This window comes from Protopterus annectens, chromosome 5.part0 (assembly GCF_019279795.1).
Source record: "Protopterus annectens isolate FY-2018-M chromosome 5.part0, PAN1.0, whole genome shotgun sequence".
NCBI lineage: Eukaryota > Metazoa > Chordata > Ceratodontiformes > Protopteridae > Protopterus > Protopterus annectens.
This window is the reverse complement of record NC_056735.1, coordinates 1,519,719,714-1,519,744,616: the sequence shown is the minus strand read 5'-3', so window position 1 is coordinate 1,519,744,616 and position 24,903 is coordinate 1,519,719,714. Positions and strand designations below refer to the sequence as shown.

Below are 24,903 nucleotides of genomic sequence, written 5' to 3'. Positions count from 1 at the left end.
ACCTGTATCAAAAATGCTTTAGGAGCAAGTGCTGAGCTTTTCAGATAGAGAATAGGCTGTTTAGATTGCAAGTAGAGCAGTTCTAAGGGAAAAATTGAAGAGCAGACTTTACGGAGCCAGAAATAGTTTAAACTTGATTAACCGGCGCTGCCCGATGCTGCTCTATGAGCAACTAGGGGGTTGTAAAGAGCCAGGAATTGACCCAAAATGGCCAATAAACTACAAGTTGCTGGGCTGGAACCACTCCTCTAGGGACAAATAGGTTGCTCAGTGCTCCCCACTCCCACTGGTGAACAAAGAAGCTTCCTCTTATCCAAATAAGGATATGGATAGCACAGGAACTAAGACAAAGCCCAGAGATCAGCAAAATCTGAAGACTGGACTATTCTAGTTCAGTAAGGCGGGAAAACAAGGATATTTTTTTGTTTTTTTTCTTTTTGTCAACTGTACGTGGATGCTTTTAATTTGTAGCAGGAGATGTAGACTTTCAGGCTTTAAGGGCTCTATGTAATAGTTTAAGAGTGACTGGTTATGGCCTAGACATCATACTGCTAGATTAGGAAGAGGAGCTGCCTGATTCACTTTGGAAAAAGCAGAACAGAGCAGAGCAGAGGACTGTGGTTGGGTGGGTTGGCTGGCTGATAGCAGGAGAGTTGTGGAGTTCTGCTACCACCTTGTGGTAAAATATAGGTGGAACAGGTGGGGAAGAGAGGGAATTAGGGGTCCCTCCGAGTGTGCATGTTAGAGGGAAGCGCTCAAACTGAGATAGCATATACTATACACTTCACTGATGACACGGCTACTAGAGCTTGCTTACCATCCACTTATGGTGGTGCAAATTGCTAGGTTTTCTTTGGGAGAAGCAAAAACAGTAGAATCCTCGGTCCTGGGTGGAGATGGAAACACTGCTGAGCATCTTTTGTAGCGTCTTGGAAGAACAGGGCTTGAAAAAAAATTACAATGTGTGAGCTGAAATGAAAGCAGAAACAAATTATCTACATGAGCTGTAGGGTCAAAGATGTAGGCATGGGGACATAGGGTAGAAATCAGTAAGGAGTGTAAAGGGAGTGAGAGAGTGTGAGAGGTGCGTGTAGGAGGAATGAGTGGAGCAGTGCAAAGGAGAGGGAATAGAGGTGGTGGGTCAGAGAGTGAGTGAGTGTGGTGGCTCAGGGTAGGATAGTATATGACAGAGCATGACAACAGCAGAGAAGGTCAGCAGAAAATGGTTACAGTACACTATGCACAGTATTCACCTAAGCAGTGTTATAATATGTGTTAACATTACTGCAACTACTTACACAAAGTAAAATCATGGCATTTGCAGGTAAATCTACATTAGTTGAGACTGTAAGTACTATACAATGATATCATACAAACCCTTAAGCAGAGGTTTCCTGTGAAAGTATGTAAAATGTAACACAAACTTGGAGATGTTGGCAAGATTCAGAAGTTTAGACAAGCTGACCATAACATATCTATAGGTAGTCACAATGTAACACCAGTATGCTGTTAGTTTCGCAGTAACTGTAATGTAGCCAGGTGAGGGGATTTCACAAATGGGAACAGCAGCAGAGATGCAACTGATAGCAGTAACAGGGTTTTTGGCGGGCTGCAGATATGTTAGTTTAAATGCTGAATACAGCGTATTTACCTTTGGGCTGTCTGTATGTTGAGTAGTAGTTTAAATGCTGCAGTTAGTGTATTATCACCTTGGGCTGCCAGCATAGTAATTTGTAAGTCTAAATGCTGAAGACAGTGTATTGTTACTTAGCGCCAAAACCCACTTGCAACTGGTTTAGGGGAGGCCGTGCTACTGTATCAATAGTCAGTATCGGTGAGTTCTAATAGCACTTTACCAGCAGTTTGCCAAGGAATAAATAAAGATAAGCACTTCTGAGGTAAGCAGCAAAGGAGGTATAGCTTTATGGTGGGAAACAACAGTACAAAATATGCAGAATATTGTATCACTTTTCTCTTCTTGTTTTACAAATATTTACAGACAATAGGGAAATAAGGGAAATAAAAACACCGCAATACAGTTATGCACGATTACAGGGCATGCGACTAACAGCAGCTGTGCTAGATGAGGACTTAAAAGCATCAACAGCAGTTTATCAGGCAGTTATAGCTAGCAGTTGTATCAGAAACCAACCTTACAAATTTAACAGCAGTTGTGAGCGTAATGAATAAAAGATAAGCATAAATAGTAAACAGTGTGTCTCACAGTTTAAACAGTAGATTTGAAACAATGAGTTTCACAGTTAAACAGCAGATTTGAAACACAAGGTAATGCACAATCAGCATACAAGAGTTAAAAAGAGCCTTACTGGTGTGCACACAATGCAAGGGGCTTGCGGCTAGCCTAACCAGGTGGAATAGGTATTTTTTTAAAAATGGCGCCAGGATGATAGTCTATTATATGTAGATGAGCGGGGGAGGCTGGGAGTCTAGGCAGGGGAAGTGATAGGAAGGGAGGTGTGGTGGAATGTGCAGGGGGCAGGGTTGAGGGAAGGTGCAGAGTGAAGGGGGATGTGCTCTACCCCACAGAGGTGAGCGAAAAACTATTAATGGATGCTTGTACAAGAGTAGGTAGCAGGTTTTGTCAATTGCATGTTGATGCTTTTAATTTGTACCAGGAGATGTAGACTTTCAGGCTTTATGGCCTCTATGTAGTAGTTTAAGAGTGACTAGTTATGGCCTAGATCTCAGACTGCTAGATTAGGGAGAGGAGCTGCCTGATTCATTATGGAAAAAGCAGAGCAGAGTAGGGGACTGTGTTTGGGTGGGTTGGCTGGCTGATAGCAGGAGAGTTGTGGAGTTCTGCTACCACCTAGTGGTAAATTATAGGTGAAACCGGTGGGCAAGAGGGAATCAGGGGTCCCTGTGAGTGTGCACGTTAAAGGGAAGTGCTCAAACTGAAATAGCATATACTATACACTTTACTGATGACAAGGCTAATAGAGCTTGCTTACATGCACTTATGGTGGTGCAAATTGCTGGGTTTTCTTTGGGAGAAGCAAAAACAGTAGAATCCTCGGTCCTGGGTGAAGGTGGAAACACTGCTGAGCATCTCTTGCATAGCCTAGCAGGCTTTTTGAAGTCAGGAGGTTGAACATCAGGGGAAGAACAAGCAGACTTGGCTGCATCCTCCCAGGCCCCAATAAAAAGTGGAATAGTTAGGAATTTTGGAGAAACTACCTGAAGGAGGTCATAATAACTGTTCTGTGTTTCTGAAATGTCTTTCCTTCTCACTGAAAAAGATCCTTCATTCCGAAAAATAGTGTCTGATAAATAACTCTTCTCAACAGGAGAGTCAGATGAGAGGCTTCTCTCAGATTCTCACTCAAATTGGGGAGGAGAGGAGAAGAGATGTGGGATATATAATCATGAGATTTCTCTTCTGATTCTGAAAGAGATGACTCCTCAAAAGATGAACTGGAACTTTTCTCTTAAAACGGGAGGCAACAAGAAAAAAAGATTGGAGAGACAGGAATGCTCTGAAAAGCCCTTTGGCAAAACTGTGCCATTTGTCCTTTGATCTCTTTACACTAGAAGGACTGGATGGTGGTGAAAGGTGCTTTGCTTTTTGCAATTTTTTCCTTGGGGTAGCTAGCTTGAGATTGTTTTACATGTACCGGATGCCTGGACCACCACAAAAGGAATCCTCTACTTGAGACATCCCATCCACCCCTTCAGATAAAATAGAATGGCATTCTCTTTTCTTAACAACTACCTGATATCCACCTTGGAAGATTTTTCCATTTTCTGATCCTTCCTATGGAGCAACACCTGGGTGCGGGAAACATCACAGTGATGGTCTGAGGTCTGAATTATGACTACAGTGGATTTGTTGGTCTCCAGCCAGGAAAGAGACACCAAAGACATGGTAGCTTCAGGATCCTCTTTGGTGGCTCTTTCCATTTTCTTTACCTGAAGGGGGTGTCTGATAGAAAAAAACCAAAGGCCATGGAGGAATGAGTGAGGACTTATTTAACATTTGTTGACCAGGAAAGTCCGCCTAGGTTCCACAGATCCTGTTTTCAGCAGAGGCCCGGGGAGAAAATGCTCCAGAAGCATGTCTTTAGAATGTGGGAGGAAACCGGAGTACCCGGAGGAAACCCACACGAATGCAGGGAGAACATGCAAACTCCGCACAGAAGGCACCCCAGCCGAGAATCGAACCGGAGAACCTCTTGCTGTGAGGCGACAGAGTTAACCGCTGCCCAGGCATTTATTCTGTAGAAATATGTTACGGCTATTAAAATGATTATGAATAGACTTAGGGGTAAAAGAAAGACAAATCTCACAGGAATAGATGTACAATTTGCCCAAACAAAAAAAGACAGCCTGTCTGGTAATCCTTATATGGGTTTTTTTCTACTACACCGACATTTCCCTTTTGTGCTAGAAGTTAAGAAATGTTTACTACAAAATTTTAGTCAAAATATAAAAAGGAGGGTCTCCAGAGTGGAACTTATCTGCTTAGAAGCTGATGTATGAGCTGATCGCTGAAACTGATTAGGCAATGTAAACAAATGTTTGACTTAACTCTTCAGTGGTAAGATGGTTCTGACTTTTGGTGCCCATATGTCACATTTTATACCAGCACTCTCTTGCTCCAATAGACAAACTATGCATGAAGGGGGTACCCAAAAGCTTTTGTATACTGGCCAGACATCCAAACCTTGGCTGAATATGTCTTATATAGCTTTATGCTACTACAACAGTGATCTAATTGTGGACATCTCCAATGACTGGCATTGCTGACTGTAGTCCTTGGTGATTTATCAGAAAGTCAAAAATTTTACAACTGACATGGCAAAACTATGAGACAAAATAAGAAGTTATGTACCTACCATAACGTTCCATGTTAGTTGTCTTCTCTCGCCTTCTTTCTTGCTTGATGGGTTCGGAGCCGATCCTCGGCTCCGACTCGGCACTTGCTTTAGCTCGAGAACTCCTTTTACCAGCTCGAGGCAGCCCCATATCCCATGATGCAAGGCGGTAAGTACCCAGATCTCGTTTGTTGACAAAGGGCAATAACACCAAGCAAAAAATACTTCCCAAAGGAAGAAGAAACTTACAGATGGAAAAAGGACCAGGTCTGAATGGTCCTTAGTATAATAGTTTCTTATACAAGGTCTGTCCAGGCCAGGGGGAAGGAGGGAGGGTCGCAAGAAAGAAGGCGAGAGAAGACAACTAACATGGAACGTTATGGTAGGTACATAACTTCTTAATGTTAAGTTGTCAATCTCGCCTTCATTCTTGCTTGATGGGACCGCGTCCTAGCACCTCTATCCTGGGTGGCTCAATGGAACAAACTCTTGAGGACTGTAGAGCCAAAACTGGCTCTGTCCCTGGAGGCCAAGTCCAATTTGTAATGGGAAACAAAAGTGTGAGGAGTGGCCCAAGTGGCGCCGCACAAATAGTGTCCAAAGGAAGTCTAGCTTGAAAGGCTGTAGAAGTAGCTAAACTCCTAGTTGAATGTGCTTTAGGTTTTGAGCACAGCTGTTTTCCCCTGAGTGTATAAATTTCAGTGATGACCAAGAAAGCCATCTGGACAAAGTCACTTTAGAAACAGGAAGGCCTTTTTTATTATCCGCATAGGAAACAAAAAGTTGATCAGATTTTCTAATTTTTTTTGTTCTATCCAAATAATATCTAAGTTGACGGTGGACGTCAAGATAATGTAGCTTTTGTTCAGCTCTATCTGAATAGTTAGGAAAAATACAGGGAGATCAATGGATTGATTCAGATTGTTCTTTGAAGCGACTTTAGGTAAAAAGGATGGATTAGTTCTCAAAGATACTCTGTCTTTGTGAAAAATCAAATAGGGTGGTCGAACCGAAAGAGCATGAAGTTCAGACACCCTCCTGGCAGATGTAATAGCCACTAGGAATAAAGTTTTCCAAGAAAGATATTTCAGGGAGCAAGAAACAGCTGGCTCGAAGGGGGGAAGAATCAAGGATGTCAGCACTAAATTTAGATCCCACTGAGGAGGAGGATTCCTGATTGGAGGCTTTAGTAGGAAAATTCCTTTCAAGAAGGCCCTGCAGAGCCTATGGGACATAATATTATGATCTGCTATCCCGACATGAAAATTAGAAATAGCAGCCAATTGAACTCTGACTGTGGAAGAAGAGGAGCCTGCATGAAAAATCTCTGCTAAGAAGTCTAGAACTGCCTGAACAGGGGCAGTAAAAGGATCAATATTTTGGGCCTTAGCCCAATAAGAGAAATGTTTCCATTTGCTTGTGTAAATCCTCCTAGTAGAGGATTTTAGTGAAGCTACTATGATGTCTCTAACTGGGTTAGAGATCAAAGGAAGCCTGGCTAAGGAAGGAAGTGGAGCAACCATGCTGTGAGGTTGAGAGAAGGGATTGACCGGTGCAGCTGACCGGATTGGTGAATCAGTAGATCTGGCACTGGGTCCAGATGCCACGGCTGCACCAAAAGATGATGATGGAGGAACGGGAACCAAACTTGTCGAGGCCAGTAAGGGGCAATGAGAATCAATTTGGCTCTCAAAACGGCAGCTTTCTGGATCACCTGAGGGATCAGAGGAAATGGAGGGAAGGCATAAAGAAGTCCCTGGGGCCAATCCTGGGTCAGAGCGTCTCTGGGGGGATGGCCTGATAGAGGGAAGAGGCTGAAGAAGTCTGGACATTTGCTGTTTTTGGGAAGTAGCAAAAAGATCGCAACATGGACGACCCCATTCCAGAAAAATCTCTTCCGCTATAGATTGCTTGAGAGACCACTCGTGAGGCATGAGGATAGCTCTGCTCAATCTGTCCGCTATAATGTTGGTTTTCCCAGGGATATGCGTTGCTACCAGAAACCGATGAGAGGAGATCGCCCATTGCCAAAGTCTGAGCGCTTCTCGACACAAGGGGTAGGACTTGGTTCCGCCCTGTTTGTTGATATACCAAACTACAGACATGTTGTCTGTGTGGACTGCAATTGTCCCTACGGGAAGAAAGTCGTTGAGGGCTTGCAACGTTAAAAGCACTGCTCTCATCTCCAGGACATTTATGTGCAGATGGTACTCGAACGGTTGCCACGTCCCATGAACCATCCTGCCCTGATAATGACCCCCCCACCCGATCAGGGAGGCATCCGTGGTGACAGTGGCTATCGGGGACGGAGGTACAAAGCACCTGCCTTGGTGAACCTGAGACGATGTGATCCACCAAGCAAGATGTTCTTTGCATGTTTGTGTCACCAGAATCTGGTGACGCATAGGGAGTTGCTGGTATGACCACTGTGTGAACAGCATCCACTGAAGGAGGCGCATGTAGAATCGAGCCAGGGGAAGAAGAGTAATGGCCGCAGCCATGAGACCTAATACCTTTAGAACCATTCTGGCCTGTACTTTCTTGCTGGCCAGAATGATCCTGACATGAGTCTGAATGTCTGAAACTCTTTGTTCTGTAAGGGTAGCTGACATCCGAACAGTGTCTAAGTTTGCGCCTATGAAGGTAATAGACTGGCAGGGCGAAAAGGATGACTTTTGAAGTTGATTGAGATGCCTAAATGAGAACAAAGGTCTATTGTGTAATCCCTGGCTTGTATAAGCTGATGCCTGGTGGTGGCTGACAGGAGCCAGTCATCGAGATACGGAAACACCTGGAATCCTTGACGTCTCAGGTGAGCCGTGACCACTGCCATGCATTTGGTGAACACTCTGGGGGCTGTAGTGAGACCAAAGGGCAGGGCTCTGAACTGGAAGTGACTGGACCCCAGCCGAAAGCGGAGAAATCTCCTGGAGCGTCTGTGAATTTTGATGTGATAGTACGCGTCCTGAAGATCTATTGAGCACATCCAGTTGTCCTTCTGTAAGAAGGGCAGAATTGACTGAAGAGTGACCATTCGGAATCTTGTCTTCCTGACAGACTTGTTGAGTCTGCTGAGATCCAATATTGGTCTCCAGTCTCCCGTCTTTTTGGGGACCAAAAAGAACCTTGAGTAGATTCCGGGCTCTGAATGGTCTATTGTAACTGGCTGAATGGCTCTTTTTTGCAGTAGTTTTGCGATTTCTAACTCTGCAATGTCCCTTAGACCGGGTGGTACATCTGGAAGGGAACTTGAGGGGAAGGGACTTTCCTCGAAAGGAATTATGTAACCCTTGGATATGATCGACTGTACCCATCTGTCTTGAGTGAGGGAATAGGAACAAACAAGAGCCAGCAACAGGTTCCCAAAGGCTTTAATGAAGTAAAATAGTGTCAAAGACACAAACACTCTCCAAACAGAAATAACCTCAAACTAGTTTCGGTATAGTACCTTCTTCAGTGAGGATAACAACCATAATAATTCCATAGGACATGCTCCTTATATATACATAAATAATTAATCCACCAATGACCAAATGGTTACCAATTAGTTACAAAATCAGATTTAAAGACATGCATCACACTGAAACCTAACTGATACTAGTAAGATATTTGATATACGTATATTTGCCAATTGTTCAACATGCTGGGTGATTTATTTAGCCATATGTCAGTGTCAAGCTTTTTATGTGGGTAAAACCTCAAGGTCCCTCCGAACTAGAATAGGAGAACATCGCAGTGACATTCGGACTCACAAAATCAGTAATGCATTATATCAACATACTGTTAAGCATCCATCTGCAAAATTTATATTCTGTGCCATTGATAAAGTACAGGGTAATAGGTCCAACCAGACTGGTTGGCAGAGTGTCCTCAGCATGAAAGAGAAATACTGGATCATTCACCTGGGAGCTCTTTTTTCTCCAGGTTTGAATGACCATTTGTAATACATTCATATATATATCAATAATATATATATACTTATTAGTTATTTAACACCACATCTTAGCCTTATATTATTGTTATTGACATTTATATTTTTGTCTAAACTGTATTATTCATGCACTATTTGTGCATTTATGAACTCCTACTTATCAGTTAGGTTTCAGTGTGATGCATGTCTTTAAATCTGATTTTGTAACTAATTGGTAACCATTTGGTCATTGGTTGATTAATTATTTATGTATATATAAGGAGCATGTCCTATGGAATTATTATGGTTGTTATCCTCACTGAAGAAGGTACTATACCGAAACTAGTTTGAGGTTATTTCTGTTTGGAGAGTGTTTGTGTCTTTGACACTATTTTACTTCATTAAAGCCTTTGGGAACCTGTTGCTGGCTCTTGTTTGTTCCTGTTCTGCTGTTGGGCCGTGCAAGCTTGAACGTGCGTGGGTTAGTGTGTCATTGAGTGAGGGAATGCCAGGCTTCTGGGTACAGTGATAATCTTCCCCCGACTGCCTCCAAGGAGGGACAGCCGGGCAACACCTCAGGGATGCTGAAAGGGCTTATCAGAGAGAGGCTCCCTGTTTCCCTGGTTCTTCGGACCCCCTCTGCCTCTAGAGCGGCGTCTGTTGTTGTTACCCCCTCTGCCTCTAGGGGTAAACTGACCACGTGAATCCGGCGTGACTCCTTGGGATTTACGGAACCACATCTTCCCACCCTTCTGTCCTTTGGGATAAGGCCTAGAAGGGGTGGAAAAACGGACTCCAAAAGCAGAAAGAGTCTTGCCGTCCTGCTCACACCTGGTCAAGGTTTCCTTCACCTGAGGGCCAAACAAAGCTGACCCATCAAAGGGAGAATTTGTGAAGGACGCCTTAAAGGGATCCGCAAAATCACATAGCCGCATCCAGGCTTGGCGTCTAAGAGCCACACCTGTGCCTGCGGCTCTACTCGCTCCATCCGCAGCATAAGCTATTAGCCGCATGGAGGAGTTAGCAATGGAATTGAGGGTTCCTAGCTGCGAAGCAATCTTTTCTTGAGCCCCTGCAGCTGTAGGATCCTGAACTACTTCTCCCAGCTCCTTCAGGATATCTCTTTGGAGTCTGGTGAAGTGACATAGGTAATTCAGCGAAAGCATAGCAAAGGTCGCTGAGGAAAACATCCGCCACTGCATCTATCCATGGTCCTAGAGTCCTTATTAGGAGGATGGACGGGCACGGAAGGATCTGCAAGTTCCTTTTTGGTGGCCGCAGCCACCACCATGGCATCAGCGGGGACACCCTTGGTAAGGAATTGTTTGTCACTAGGGGCAGTGATAAATTTAGAAGGCCTCCTAGGGACTGGCTCTACAGAGTCAGGAGCTGCCCACGCCTTTCGTGCAATAACCTGCATAAGGGGTCGAAGGCGGAGACACCCAGGAGGTGGAGGGCCGAGATCCAAACGCCTCTAGGTATACTGACTCATCCTCAGAGGGATTGTTGGTGGGCCAGTTTCCTCTGTTTCAGAAGTTCTAGGATGTCTGAGAAGGAGACATCCTCAGAGGGGATCTAGGGATCCCTCTGACTCATCAAAGTCAGTATCCAAGTGACAGACTCGGGGAGTCTACATGCTTCCTCTTACAAGTCCTCTTCCTAGGAGGATCTCCCAAACATCAGGAGAATCCTCGGAAGAGGGGAAATTCCCAATGGGGAAACCTGAGGCAGAGGATCTCTGGGTCCTGTAGCAAGAGAAGTGGCAGAGATGTCAACAGGTACTATAGAGGGAGGAGCTATGGGAACAGACTGCTGACTGATACCAGTGGCCAGTACACTCTTCATCACCTCGAATGCTCCCCTCCCAGGCAGGTCCGAGAGAACCCGCCCAAGAGCTAGGAACTCCAGGGACCACCGAAAGGGAAGTCTCCGAGGCAGATGTCGGAGCCGAGTTCACCAAGGCCGAGGCTCCAAGGGGAAGAGCGGGCTCGGACAAGGGTTCGATGCCACTCACCCCCTCGGAGGAGACCATGGAAGCCCGACCACCGAATCCCTCTAAGGAAGAGGAGATAAGAGTAGAGGCTGAAGGAACAGAAGGGGGTATCCGTCCTCCAGCCGTAGCAGTAACCATGCCCGAAGACTCCAACTCCAAGCTCTGGGGTAGAGTTGAAGGAGGAACTGTAACGGGGTGTGGACCAACAGTCGTCTGCTGAGACGGACTGTGTAACATTTGGGCCAGTACCTGTGACTTGAGTAATCTACTGACCACTCTCTCTAGGTCATGATCTGACAACCTGGAAGACCTTGAAGATCGGCTCCGATGGCTCCGTTCCGATAGAAGAGGTGAAGCCGAGCCGAAGTATCGGCTCCAAGGAAGGAACCCCCGACCTTTTCGTGGAATGAGCCACCCGAGCTGATACTATAGATCCTGTCGGCGCCGACTTCGGAGCCGACAGAACGCCGATGTATCGGCTCCAGCCGGAGCCGATACAGCCACCAGTAACGGTGTCGGAGCCGATCGGAGCCGACACCGATGCCTGTGCGTGGGTGTCGGAACCGATCGGAGCCGACATCGGAACAATACAGATTCGGCACCGATAGCCATCGGTGCCGAAAGCTTTGTCAAGCCAGAATCGGCTCCAGCCGAGCGATCTCGACTCAGTACGAGTCGGACCCGAGGCCGCAGGCTTACATACAGAAGCCTGGGCCTTGGCAGGTTTTGTTGATTTTGGTGGAGCCGACTTAGCCGGAGAGCCCTCCGCTTAAGAAGGCCCCTAAGAATCAACTTGTTAAAGCTCTCCTGCAGGACTCTCTGGCTGAAGGAGTGACAAATAGCACAGGAGTCCTGCAGGTGAAGAGGGCCCAGACAATACAGGCAAGAAGTGTGACCGTCTGTCAGAGACATCTTCTGACAGCACGAGTCACACTTCTTAAAACCTGAGACCCTCTCCTTTGACATGGTGCCGAAAAACACAACACACAGACACACCAGTCAAAATTAAATTAAACAAAATACCAAGAGGTATTCTATAAAACACCAACACACACACCCTAACAGGGGGGCGGATGGGATAGGGAAAATTGACTAACAAAAAAACAAAAAATTAAAAGAGACAGGGAATTTCTGTCAGAAAGGGTAGAAAAATAAACTTAAACTATCAAAAAATTAGTTTTAGACTAAAAAGGGGCTTGAAAAATCACAAATGTGAACAACTTACCAGGAGCTGGTAAAAAGAAGACCTCCTAAGCGAAGCGGCAAACGAGATCTGGGTACTTACCGCCTTGCATCATGGGATATGGGGCTGCCTCGAGCTGGTAAAAGGAGTTCTCGAGCTAAAGCAAGTGCCGAGTCGGAGCCGAGGATCGGCTCCGAACCCATCAAGCAAGAATGAAGGCGAGATTGACAACTTAACATTCAGGGATGTTACATGAAATTAGAGACAGTTGAAAAGTATGACAGGGCATAGCCTGAATGTTTTCCTTTACTGGGTGGGCTTTGCTCCTCTAGACTGGAACATCTTTTTTTGGCCATTAGGACATGTGTACCCCCCCCCCCAATGACCAGGAAGAAGAGTGGAGATGCCAGGGCCATCATATTACTGCCAGCAGGGTTCTTCCTCTAGTTCTACTTAACGTACTGGTGTTACATGTAATGTGAGTTGGACTGCAGTGGGGTGTTGCAAGGAGAATGACCTGCCTTTTGATGATGTGCATTCTAGCTGATCCACACCCACACATTTGACCATCAGAAGCCATTGTCCTGGACTTCCAATCTCTACTGGGAGCAAGCAACAGTGGACCTCCCCAGCATGTCTCTCCATTACTACCTCCCTGACAGAGGGAGAGAGAGAGAGATAGAATTCAGGAAGCTTAACGTGTCATCATTCCTCTCCTATCTTCATGATGGCTGCTCAAGCATCTGACAGACTAGTCAAATATCAATTATCTGGACAGTTATGTATTCATCTCCTAACTCCATGGAACTGACTATAAACATTATGTAAATATACACTGTATCTTTAGCACTACCTTAAAAAGAAAGGAAATAAAAATACTATTGCCACTCCTATTCAAAAGCATCACAAAAAAAAATATGTATTTTGTGTCATTACCACAAAAGTGATATAGTAAAAACCAACTTTGAAGCTGAAGCTCTAAAACAGTTATTTAGTTTTCATTGCTTTTATAATATACTGAAAACATGGGATGACAGATGACATATACAACATAATTCATGAAACTCATTTCCACAACTTTCAAGAAGTATCCATGTTGGTAAAAATGTTTGATCACTATCACGAAAATATGACTACATTTCATTCATGTGATTTATTTTCTTTATTAAGGTCATGTGCATTTTCTTTACTATACACATTACTTCCTGGTCTTTTTCGTGTTACATTAATGTAACAGTCTTGACTAGGTAATGTTATTTTAAACTATTTTAATCAACATATCCTGTAAGGTTTTCCAATATACCATTTTCAGAATCAGAAATATTTTTTTAATCCCGCAGGAAATTGCTTTTATCACAACTGCACAGATAAACATTGACACAAAGTAGACCAAACACCTATGTTACATAATTAGATATGACAGATACTATACTCACTTTTGTTACCCCACATATATAACAGCAACACCTGACACAGGTACACTGCTGACCACAGCCAAAATATTAGAGGAGTTTGATACCACATATATTAGAGACATGAAAGGGAGAGCCTTGCGTGTTAATTACCACTCACACTAGGATATGGGATATTGCACATTACAATACTTTAAGTAAGCTATAGCATAATGCACAAAGGATAATTGCACTGATGATGAATATTAGACTGAAAGATAAAAGAGAGATAAAAAGAATGGGGAAAAAATAAAAACATCGGTAAGAGTTTAACATTGCAATATGAGCTCTCCTTCGGTAGTGGGGGTGGTGCTAAGACAGTAGGAGGCATTAAAGAGTCTGATGACTATGGGCAGGAAGGATTTCCTGTGACGTTTATTGGAGCACTTTATGCTCGTCAGTTTCCTGCTAAAGGAACTTCTCTGTCCATCCACTACTCTGTTAAGAGGGGTAGTCAATATTTTCCATGATGGACTTTAGTCACGCTAACATTCTTCTCTCAGTCATGGTTTCGAGGGTGTCCAGTTCTTCTGCAATTACAGAGCTAGCCTTCCTTATCAATTTAACGAGTTTGTTTGCCTCAGCCTTCTTCATGCTACTTCCCCAGCATGTCACTGAGAAGATAGCACTGGTCACTATAGTCTCATAGAATAACCTCAGCATAGTGCTGCCGACTCCAAAGATCTGAGTCTTCATAGTAAGTGCGGCCTACTCTGGCCCTTTTTATAAGCCACCTGCAAGTTCTTGGACCAGTCCAGCTTACTGTCCAGGTGCACCCCCAAATACTTGTAGTCTTGAACAATCTCCAATGTTTTGTTATACTAGTCAGCTTAAAATGTATGTATATGTGTGTGTGTTTATATATACATGTATGTGTGTGGAGATTTTAACAAAAACATTTTTGTTTAGTCTATGACAATTTCATCTATGTACCCTAAACAACTGGAGGTGAAAGAGGACAATGATTTCCAGTCAATTCAGGATCACCATGCAGCCACCTTGTCTTTGCAATTGTAAAGGTGAGAGATGAGAGATTATTCCTTTGAAATACAAGAAGAACTTTTGTCAACACAACATAAACTCGTGGCAAAGGATGAGAAAGCATGAAGACAAAACTGGTGGGACACCTGTGGGTTAAAAATAAAATTAGCTGTTTGGACAATATGAATGAAAATGACATCCTGGACTAGCTTCTTTACAAAGGCTGTAAGTAGAGAGAAAGCTTATCAGATGTAGTCAATACTGCAGGACAGAGCTGTGAGAACACCATATGTAATGTTGGTCCAGTTCTTGTCCTGTATAAGAAGCAGCAGATACCCTTACAACTATGAAGACCAGATAAAAAAGGCACAATAGAAGGAAACGCTGTTTTCACTGACCTAGATTATCTAAACAGAAACATGTAAAGTTTGCAGTTGTTTTTCTGTTTTTGTTATGAGGAAATATCAAGGAAGAAATCTAAAGATCAAGTTAATAGAGCCTACAATCCTGAATGTATTCTCTCATGAGGGAATGAACTTTTCTGAATGTACATTTAATACTGAACAGTGATTTAAACTGGGACTCGAAGGTGGTTTACAATCAGTGAACACCAGGACTGGGAAAGGGTCTCAGCTGTTGCAAGATTATTGCAGCCAGTATGTCAGAGAGGCCAGTAATGAGCCTTTACAACATGAGGATGCTAAAAAAGTATATACATTCATAAACTATGCCACACAGTTCTGACCCTCTAAACACTTGAGCCAATCCAATTATTAACTTTGTTTTCAAAGAAAAGGATGGAAGCTGAATTTCTAATATACAACAGATCAGTGGGAAAGTTCCCGTTATGTCTATAAATTCTTACAGTTACAAATGTACATGTTTAAAGCTAATCTTAGTTCATCCTCATAAAAGCTTTATAAATTAGGCTCCATTTTCCTGATAAAACAATAGTAACACAAAGTGTATAATTTTAAATGCTGCCAGCTTTCATTACAATTCAGATTAGATGTAGATCTTTTTGTAAATTTCCTTTGGACTGTCTTGAGTGTATTCAATTGTCCTGTTGTATAAATAAGGAGCTAGAATGGACAGGTATGTCTTACATAAACTAGTTATAGCCCTTGTTTCTGGTACATACATTTTTAAACATTTATGGGAAGGTCTACAAGAGGGTAGTGAGACCAGCTATGTTATATGGGTTGGAGACAGTGGCATTGACAAAAAGGCAGGAGTCAGAGCTGGATGTGGCAGAGTTAAAGATGTTAAGATTTGCACTCGGTGTGACTAGGATGGATAGGATTAGGAATCAGTATATTAGAGGGTCAGCTCATGTTGGACAGTTTGGAGACAAAGCAAGAGAGACGAGATTGCATTGGTTTGGACATGTGCTGAGGAGGGATGATGGGTATATTGGGAAAAAAGATGCTAAGGATGGAGCTGTCAGGTAAGAGGAATAGAGGAAGGCCTAAGGTAAGGTTTATGGATGTGGTGAGAGAGGACATGCAGGCGGTTGGTGTGAAAGAGCAAGATGCAGAGGATAGGAAGAAATGGAAAGAGATGATCCGCTGTGGCGACCCCTAACGGGAAAAGCCGAAAGAGAATGATGATGATGATATCACGTCTCACAGCTCTGTTCACAATGATATTAAAATGATTTGAAAAAGGTAGACTGTTTGAGAAGTTAATTCCCAAGTATTTATAAATGGAGACTCCTCCTAATATTGAACCTTGTAACATTATTGGTCCCTTAAATCCTGGTTTCCCAAAATACATTATTTTTTATTTGTCTATGCCAAAGACAGTACCTTTTTCAGATGCCTAGCTAGCAATTTTTGATAAATAGGAGTTTACATAATCTAGGTATTTACTGATTACAATGTTAAAGCCAGTTTTGCAGTTACCAGTATGATTAATGAGTCAAAACTGTACCAAAAATAAAATTAAACAACAAAGTTTCCATAACAGAGCCTGGGGTACACCATAGAGGACTTGAGTTGACTCAGAAGAAAATGTTGAATAATGCTGGATTGACTTCTAACCATGATATACTTCACTATCCAGTTATTCAGTTCATTAAATAAGAAGTTATGTACCTACCATAACGTTCCATGTTAGTTGTCTTCTCTCGCCTTCTTTCTTGCTTTGATGGGTTCGGAGCTGATCCTCGGCTCCGACTCGGCACTTGCTTTAGCTCGAGAACTCCTTTTACCAGCTCGAGGCAGCCCCATATCCCATGATGCAAGGCAGGAAGTACCCAGATCTCGTTTGTTGACAAAGGGCAATAACACCAAGCATAAAATACTTCCCAAAGGAAGAAGAAACTTACAGATGGAAAAAAGGACCAGGTCTGAATGGTCTTTAGCATAATAGTTTCTTATACAAGGTCTGTCCAGGCCAGGGGGAAGGAGGGAGGGCAAGAAAGAAGGCGAGAAGACAACTAACATGGAACGTTATGGTAGGTACATAACTTCTTAATGTTAAGTTGTCAATCTCGCCTTCATTCTTGCTTTGATGGGACCGCGTCCCTAGCACCTCTATCCTGGGTGGCTCAATGGAACAAACTCTTGAGGACTGTAGAGCCAAAACTGGCTCTGTCCCTGGAGGCCAAGTCCAATTTGTAATGGGAAATAAAAGTGTGAGGAGTGGCCCAAGTGGCCGCTGCACAAATAGTGTCCAAAGGCAGTCTAGCTTGAAAGGCTGTAGAAGTAGCTAAACTCCTAGTTGAATGTGCTTTAGGTTTTGAGCACAGCTGTTTTCCCCTGATCGTATAAATTTCAGTGATGACCGAAGAAAGCCATCTGGACAAAGTCACTTTAGAAACAGGAAGGCCTTTTTATTATCCGCATAGGAAACAAAAAGTTGATCAGATTTTCTAAATTTTTTGTTCTGTCCAAATAATATCTAAGCTGACGGTGGACGTCAAGATAATGTAGCTTTTGTTCAGCTCTATCTGAATAGTTAGGAAAAATACAGGAGATCAATGGATTGATTCAGATTGTTTTTGAAGCGACCTTAGGTAAAAAGGATGGATTAGTTCTCAAAGATACTCTGTCTTTGTGAAAAATCAAATAGGGGTCGAACCGAAGAGCATGAAGTTCAGACACCCTCCTGGCAGATGTAATAGCCACTAGGAATAACGTTTTCCATGAAAGATATTTTAGGGAACAAGAAACAGCTGGCTCGAAGGGGAAGAATCAAGGATGTCAGCACTAAATTTAGATCCCACTGAGGAGGAGGATTCCTGATTGGAGGCTTTAGTAGGAAAATTCCTTTCAAAAGGCCCTGCAGAGCCTATGGGACATAATATTATGATCTGCTATCCCGACATGAAAATTAGAAATAGCAGCCAACTGAACTCTGACTGTGGAAGAAGAGGAGCCTGCATGAAAAATCTCTGCTAAGAAGTCCAGAACTGCCTGAACAGGGGCAGTAAAAGGATCAATATTTTGGGCCTTAGCCCAATAAGAGAAACGTTTCCATTTGCTTGTGTAAATCCTCCTGGTAGAGGATTTTAGTGAAGCTACTATGATATCTCTAACTGGGTTAGAGATCAAAGGAAGCCTGGCTAAGGAAGGAAGTGGAGCAACCATGCTGTGAGGTTGAGAGAAGGTATTGACCGGTGCAGCTGACCGGACTGGTGAATCAGTAGATCTGGCACTGGGTCCAGATGCCACGGCTGCACCAAAAGGTGATGATGGAGGAACGGGAACCAAACTTGTCGAGGCCAGTAAGGGGCAATGAGAATCAATTTGGCTCTCAAAACGGTAGCTTTCTGGATCACCTGAGGGATCAGAGGAAATGGAGGGAAGGCATAAAGAAGTCCCTGGGGCCAATCCTGGGTCAGAGCGTCTCTGGGGGGATGGCCTGATAGAAGGAAGAGGCTGAAGAAGTCTGGACATTTGCTGTTTTGGGGAGTAGCAAAAAGATCGCAACATGGACGACCCCATTCCAGAAAAATCTCTTCCGCTATGGATTGCTTGAGAGACCACTCGTGAGGCATGAGAATAGCTCTGCTCAATCTGTCCGCTATAATGTTGGTTTTCCCAGGGATATGCGTTGCTACCAGAAACCGATGAGAGGAGATCGCCCATTGCCAAAGTCTGAGCTTCTCGACACAAGGGGTAGGACTTGGTTCCGCCCTGTTTGTTGATATACCAAACTACAGACATGTTGTCTGTGTGGACTGCAATTGTCCCTACAGGAAGAAAGTCGTTGAGGGCTTGCAACGTTAAAAGCACTGCTCTCATCTCCAGGACATTTATGTGCAGATGGTACTCGAACGGTTGCCACGTCCCATGAACCATCCTGCCCTGATAATGACCCCCACCCGATCAGGGAGGCATCCGTGGTGACAGTGGCTATCGGGGACGGAGGTACAAAGCACCTGCCTTGGTGAACCTGAGACGATGTGATCCACCAAGCAAGATGTTCTTTGCATGTTTGTGTCACCAGAATCTGGTGACGCATTGGGAGTTGCTGGTATGACCACTGCGTGAACAGCATCCACTGAAGGAGGCGCATGTAGAATCGAGCCAGGGAAGAAGAGTAATGGCCGCAGCCATGAGACCTAATACCTTTAGAACCATTCTGGCCTGTACTTTCTTGCTGGCCAGAATGATCCTGACATGAGTCTGAATGTCTGAAACTCTTTGTTCTGTAAGGGTAGCTGACATCGAACAGTGTTTAAGTTTGCCTATGAAGGTAATAGACTGGCAGGGCGATAAGGATGACTTTTGAAGTTGACTGAGATGCCCAAATGAGAACAAAGGTCTATTGTGTAATCTCTGGCTTGTATAAGCTGATGCCTGGTGGTGGCTGACAGGAGCCAGTCGTCGAGATACGGAAACACCTGGAATCCTTGACGTCTCAGGTGAGCCGTGACCACTGCCATGCATTTGGTGAACACTCTGGGGGCTGTAGTGAGACCAAAGGGCAGGGCTCTGAACTGGAAATGACTGGACCCCAGCCGGCGGAGAAATCTCCTGGAGCGTCTGTGAATTTTGATGTGATAGTACGCATCCTGAAGATCTATTGAGCACATCCAGTTGTCCTTCTGTAAGAAGGGCAGAATTGACTGAAGAGTGACCATTCGGAATCTTGTCTTCCTGACAGACTTGTTGAGTCTGCTGAGATCCAATATTGGTCTCCAGTCTCCCGTCTTTTGGGGACCAAAAGAACCTTGAGTAGATTCCGGCTCTGAATGGTCTATTGTAACTGGCTGAATGGCTCTTTTTTGCAGTAGTTTTGCGATTTCTAACTCTGCAATGTCCCTTAGACCGGGTGGTACATCTGGAAGGGAACTTGAGGGGAAGGGACTTTCCTCGAAAGGAATTATGTAACCCTTGGATATGATCGACTGTACCCATCTGTCTTGAGTGAGGGAATGCCAGGCTTCTGGGTACAGTGATAATCTTCCCCGACTGCCTCCAAGGAGGGACAGCCGGGCAACACCTCAGGGATGCTGAAAGGGCTTATCAGAGAGAGGCTCCCTGTTTCCCTGGTTCTTGGACCCCTCTGCCTCTAGAGCGGCGTCTGTTGTTGTTACCCCTCTGCCTCTAGGGGTAAACTGACCACGTGAATCGGCGTGACTCCTTGGGATTTACGGAACCACATTTTCCCACCTTTCTGTCCTTTGGGATAAGGCCTAGAAGGGGTGGAAAAACGGACTCCAACAGCAGAAAGAGTCTTGCCGTCCTGCTCACACCTGGTCAAGGTCTCCTTCACCTGAGGGCCAAACAAAGCTGACCCATCAAAGGGAGAATTTGTGAAGGGCCTTAAAGGGATCCGCAAAATCACATAGCCGCATCCAGGCTTGGCATCTAAGAGCCACACCTGTGCCTGCGGCTCTACTCGCTCCATCCGCAGCATAAGATATTAGCCGCATGGAGGAGTTAGCAATGGAATTGAGGGTTCCTAGCTGCGAAGCAATCTTTTCTTGAGCCCCTGCAGCTGTAGGATCCTGAACTACTTCTCCCAGCTCCTTCAGGATATCTCTCTGGAGTCTGGTGAAGTGACAAAGATAATTCAGCGAGCATAGCAAAGGTCGCTGAGGAAAACATCCGCTTGCATTACCTATCCATGGTCCTAGAATCCTTATTAGGAGGATGGACGGGCACGGAAGGATCTGCAAGTTCCTTTTGGTGGCCGCAGCCACCACCATGGCATCAGCGGGACACCCTTGGTTAGGAATTGTTTGTCACTAGGGGCAGTGATAAATTTAGAAGGCCTCCTAGGGACTGGCTCTACAGAGTCAGGAGCTGTCCACGCCTTTCGTGCAATAACCTGCATAAGGGGTCGAAGGCGGAGACACCCAGGAGGTGGAGGGCTGAGATCCAAACGCCTCTAGGTATACTGACTCATCCTCAGAGGGATTGTTGGTGGGCCAGTTTCCCTCTGTTTGAGAAGTTCTAGGATGTCTGAAAGGAGACATCCTCAGAGGGGGATCTAGGGGATCCCTCTGACTCATCAAAGTCAGTATCCAGTGACAGACTCGGGAGTCTACATGCTTCCTCTTACAAGTCCTCTTCCTAGGAGGATCTCCCGAAACATCAGGAGAATCCTCGGAAGAGGGGAAATTCCCAATGGGGAAACCTGAGGCGGAGGATCTCTGGGTCCTGTAGCAAGAGAAGTGGCAGAGATGTCAACAGGTACCATAGAGGGAGGAGCTACGGGAACAGACTGCTGACTGATACCAGTGGCCAGTACACTCTTCATCACCTCGAATGCTCCTCTCCCAGGCAGGTCCGAGAGAACCCGCTCCGAAGAGCTAGGAACTCCAGGAACCACCGAAAGGGAAGCCTCCGAGGCAGATGTCGGAGCCGAACTCACCAAGGCCGAGGCTCCAAGGGGAAGAGCGGGCTCGGACAAGGGTCCGATGCCACTCACCCCCTCGGAGGAGACCATGGAAGCCCGACCACCGAATCCCTCTAAGGAAGAGGAGATAAGAGTAGGGGCTGAAGGAACAGAAGGGGGTATCCGTCCTCCAGCCGTAGCAGTAACCATGCCCGAAGACTCCAACTCCAAGCTCTGGGGTAGAGTTGAAGGAGGAACTGTGACGGGGTGTGGACCAACAGTCGTCTGCTGAGACGGACTGTGTAACATTTGGGCCAGTACCTGTGACTTGAGTAATCTACTGACCACTCTCTCTAGGTCATGATCTGACAACCTGGATGACCTTGAAGATCGGCTCCGATGGCTCCGTTCGATAGAAGAGGCGGCCGAGCCGAAAGTATCGGCTCCAAGGAAGGAGACCTCGACCTCTTCCTGGAATGGGCCATCGGAGCCGATACTACTGATCCTGTCGGCACCGACTTCTCGGAGCCGACAGAACGTCTCGATGTATCGGCTCCAGCCGGAGCCGATACAGCCACCAAAGTAACGGTGTCGGAGCCGATCGGAGCCGACACCGATGCCTGCGCCACATGGGTGTCGGAGCCGATCGGAGCCGACATCGAAGTGGTCAAAACAGATTCGGCACTGATAGCCATCGGCGCCGAAAGCTTTGTGGATCAGAATCGGCTCCAGCGGAGCCGATCTCGACTCAATACGAGTCGGGCCGAGGCCACAGGCTTAGAAACAGAAGCCTGGGCCTTGGCAGTTTTGTTGATTTTGTGGAGCCGACTTGGCGGAGAGCCCTCCGCTTAAGAAGACCCCTGAGAATCAACTTGTTGCGTCTCTCCTGCAGGACTCTCTGGCTGAAGGAGTGACAAATAGCACAGGAGTCCTGCAGGTGAAGAGGGCCCAAACAGTACAGGCAAGAAGTGTGACCGTCTGTCAGAGACATCTTCTGACAGCACGAGTCACACTTCTTAAAACCTGAAACCCTCTCCTTAGACATGGTGCCTAAACACAACACACACAGACACACCAGTCAAAATTAAATTAAACAAATACCAAGAGGTATTTTATAAAAAACACCAACACACACACCCTAACAGGGGGGGGGGATGGGATAGGGAAAATTGACTAACAAAAAATTAAAAGAGACAGGGATTTCTGTCAGAAAAAGGGTAGAATTAAATTAAACTATCAAAAAATTAGTTTTAAACTAAAAGGGGCTTGAAATATCACAAATGTGAACTACTTACCAGGAGCTGGTAAAGAGAAGACCTCCCAAGCGAAGCGGCAAACGAGATCTGGGTACTTCCTGCCTTGCATCATGGGATATGGGGCTGCCTCGAGCTGGTAAAAGGAGTTCTCGAGCTAAAGCAAGTGCCGAGTCGGAGCCGAGGATCGGCTCCGAACCCATCAAAGCAAGAATGAAGGCGAGATTGACAACTTAACATCAATGGTTATATCCATAATCATTACATTATATGTTATGCAGTAAGGCAGAGAATCAAAGGCTTTGGCTAACTGAGGAATATGCTAGAACTAATTCATTAGCGAGAGCAATCTGATTACAGAGTTCAACAAGGTTCACGAGTGTCTGTCTATTAAACCATGCTGATGTAAATCATTTGACTAAATTGGCCTACTATCATGATTCATAAGATCAAGCAGACATTTTTCAAAACATTTAACTACCATTAAGGTGATGCTAACTGGCCTATAACTTTTAACATCTGTTGCTTTACCATTTTATAAACTGGCATCATACACGATTTTTCTACATGAAAGTGAATTTTACCAGTTCTGAGCAAGTTGTTGAAAACAATGTACAGCAATGTACTCAAGTCTTTAGTTTTAATGACAGTTAAGATAATAGCAGGTATTGTATCAGGTAATTATGTATCAGGTAATTAATGTACAATTTTTCCTTCTATCCAGAGCTTTTTGATAATACTTAGGGATATGACTGGACAACAATCTTCTTGAGTGATAGGATAAAACTGAGAACCCAAAGTTTTCATTCCAATTATAATGCTAGAGAAATGTTTTCTTAAACCTGTCTGCTGTTGTCTTGGGGGTATGATAATGTTTGAGTCATCAAAGTTAAAATAAGTTTCTTACCCTTATGATCGGAGTTACTACAAACAGTGCAAAATTCCTTTCTGTTATCAGCCCTGGCTATCCTGATCTCATACAGTGCCTTCTCCTGATGTATTTTTGATTAAGTGTCTGTTTATTTTATTTTATTCAAAAGTATTCCTCTTTGTAGGTTATTTTCTGTAAGGTCTTAAAACCTCTTCTTTTTCTTACACAGTTTTACCAGTTTTTCACTCTGCCATCTAGGAAGTCTGCTTCTGCCTACAAATTTCTGCTTCACTTCCACTCTTGATTCAACACAGACTGTAAAATATTTTCAAAGGTAGAACAGTCAAAGTCACTATCTCTGAATTCACAAAATACCACTCTATTAAATTAAATTTATCTCACAGTCTATTGTAATTTATAAATCAATAGTTATATATTTATACGTGACCATCTCTCTTGGGTTTTTTAAATAAACTAAAATTAAGTTATGATCAGACTGCCATAAAGGTGCACAAACATTGATTTTCACTCAAATTATAAACATCTGAAGCAACAAAAAATAAAACTGAGTCACCTCTAGCTCTTTCTTCGATGGCCTGAATGAAACCATGGAAACTAATTATGTTCCAAAACTCTTCAGCAAGTAGGGACCAGCAGCTAATTCTTTCAAATCAGTATTAGAATAGATGAAATCACCTAGTAATAAACAATTTCTATGGTTAATAATTATGTCAGTGTACAATATGAACATGTCCAAAAGGGCATGTTTTACTGTAGGTATAGAGAAATGCAATGGAAAGATACTCTTCTAACTTAAAATTACACAGGAATGACTGTGCATCTATGACTGCACTACAATTACAGAAAGGGAATTTTCTGCATATCACTTACTCTGTCACTTCTGGTAGCTGCAAGTGCAGATGTGAAGTCTGTTGTCTGGTACAGAATAGCCTATCTGGATAAATGAATATAATTTAGAAATCTGGATAGTGTACTATTTTCTGTATCTGGGTCTGTGTGTGTGGGTGCATAAGGTTCTAATAGGCTAGTCACATTTAGCTATGCTATATGTCTCTGAGGTGTGGGGCTTCTATATGGTACTTGCATAGGAATGCTCTAACTGTATGACACGATTTACTGCTAATGGTTCCCTTTGTATACATAGCAAAAAAGAAGCTTTACAGCATTTTTTCCAAGAGCATAAGATTTAACCAACTGCATTTTCGAAATTGACTGGAACAGTAAAGTACACTTACGGGGATCTCCAGTTATGGCTTGTAGGTGAAGATGTTAATTTGGTGGGCTGGATTCTAGAGTGAGTCTTTAGAAAGGTCAATGATCAGTGGAATAGATATGAATCACCCCTTACAGACAAAGTTGAGTATCATTATCCTGTTCCAACAACAGTGATCTTAGTTTTGACTTAATATATTTAATTTATGTGACAGATTGCAGGACAAACATTTTAAGTCAATATTTTTAGACAGATATAGGAATTAATACACATAATACCATGACCCCCGCATTAATATTCCAAAACTTGCACGCTGATTGGTCAGCGTGCACGTTATAAATCGACTTATACTAATGGAAAAAGGTCTGGTCGCCCGGACTTTTTCCATTAGTATAAG

General features: G+C 44.1%; 1 protein-coding gene across 1 annotated transcript in view; it reads right to left on the bottom strand.

The window, feature by feature from the left end:
* TMEM45A (transmembrane protein 45A) overlaps positions 1 to 23,963 on the bottom strand; it is a 419,816-nt gene extending 395,853 nt beyond the window's left edge. The window contains exon 1 of the mRNA XM_044071333.1: positions 23,847 to 23,963. The gene's annotated coding sequence lies outside the window, so the exon portion shown is untranslated. The remainder of the gene's footprint in view (positions 1 to 23,846) is intronic.
* Positions 23,964 to 24,903: the final 940 nt, after the last annotated feature.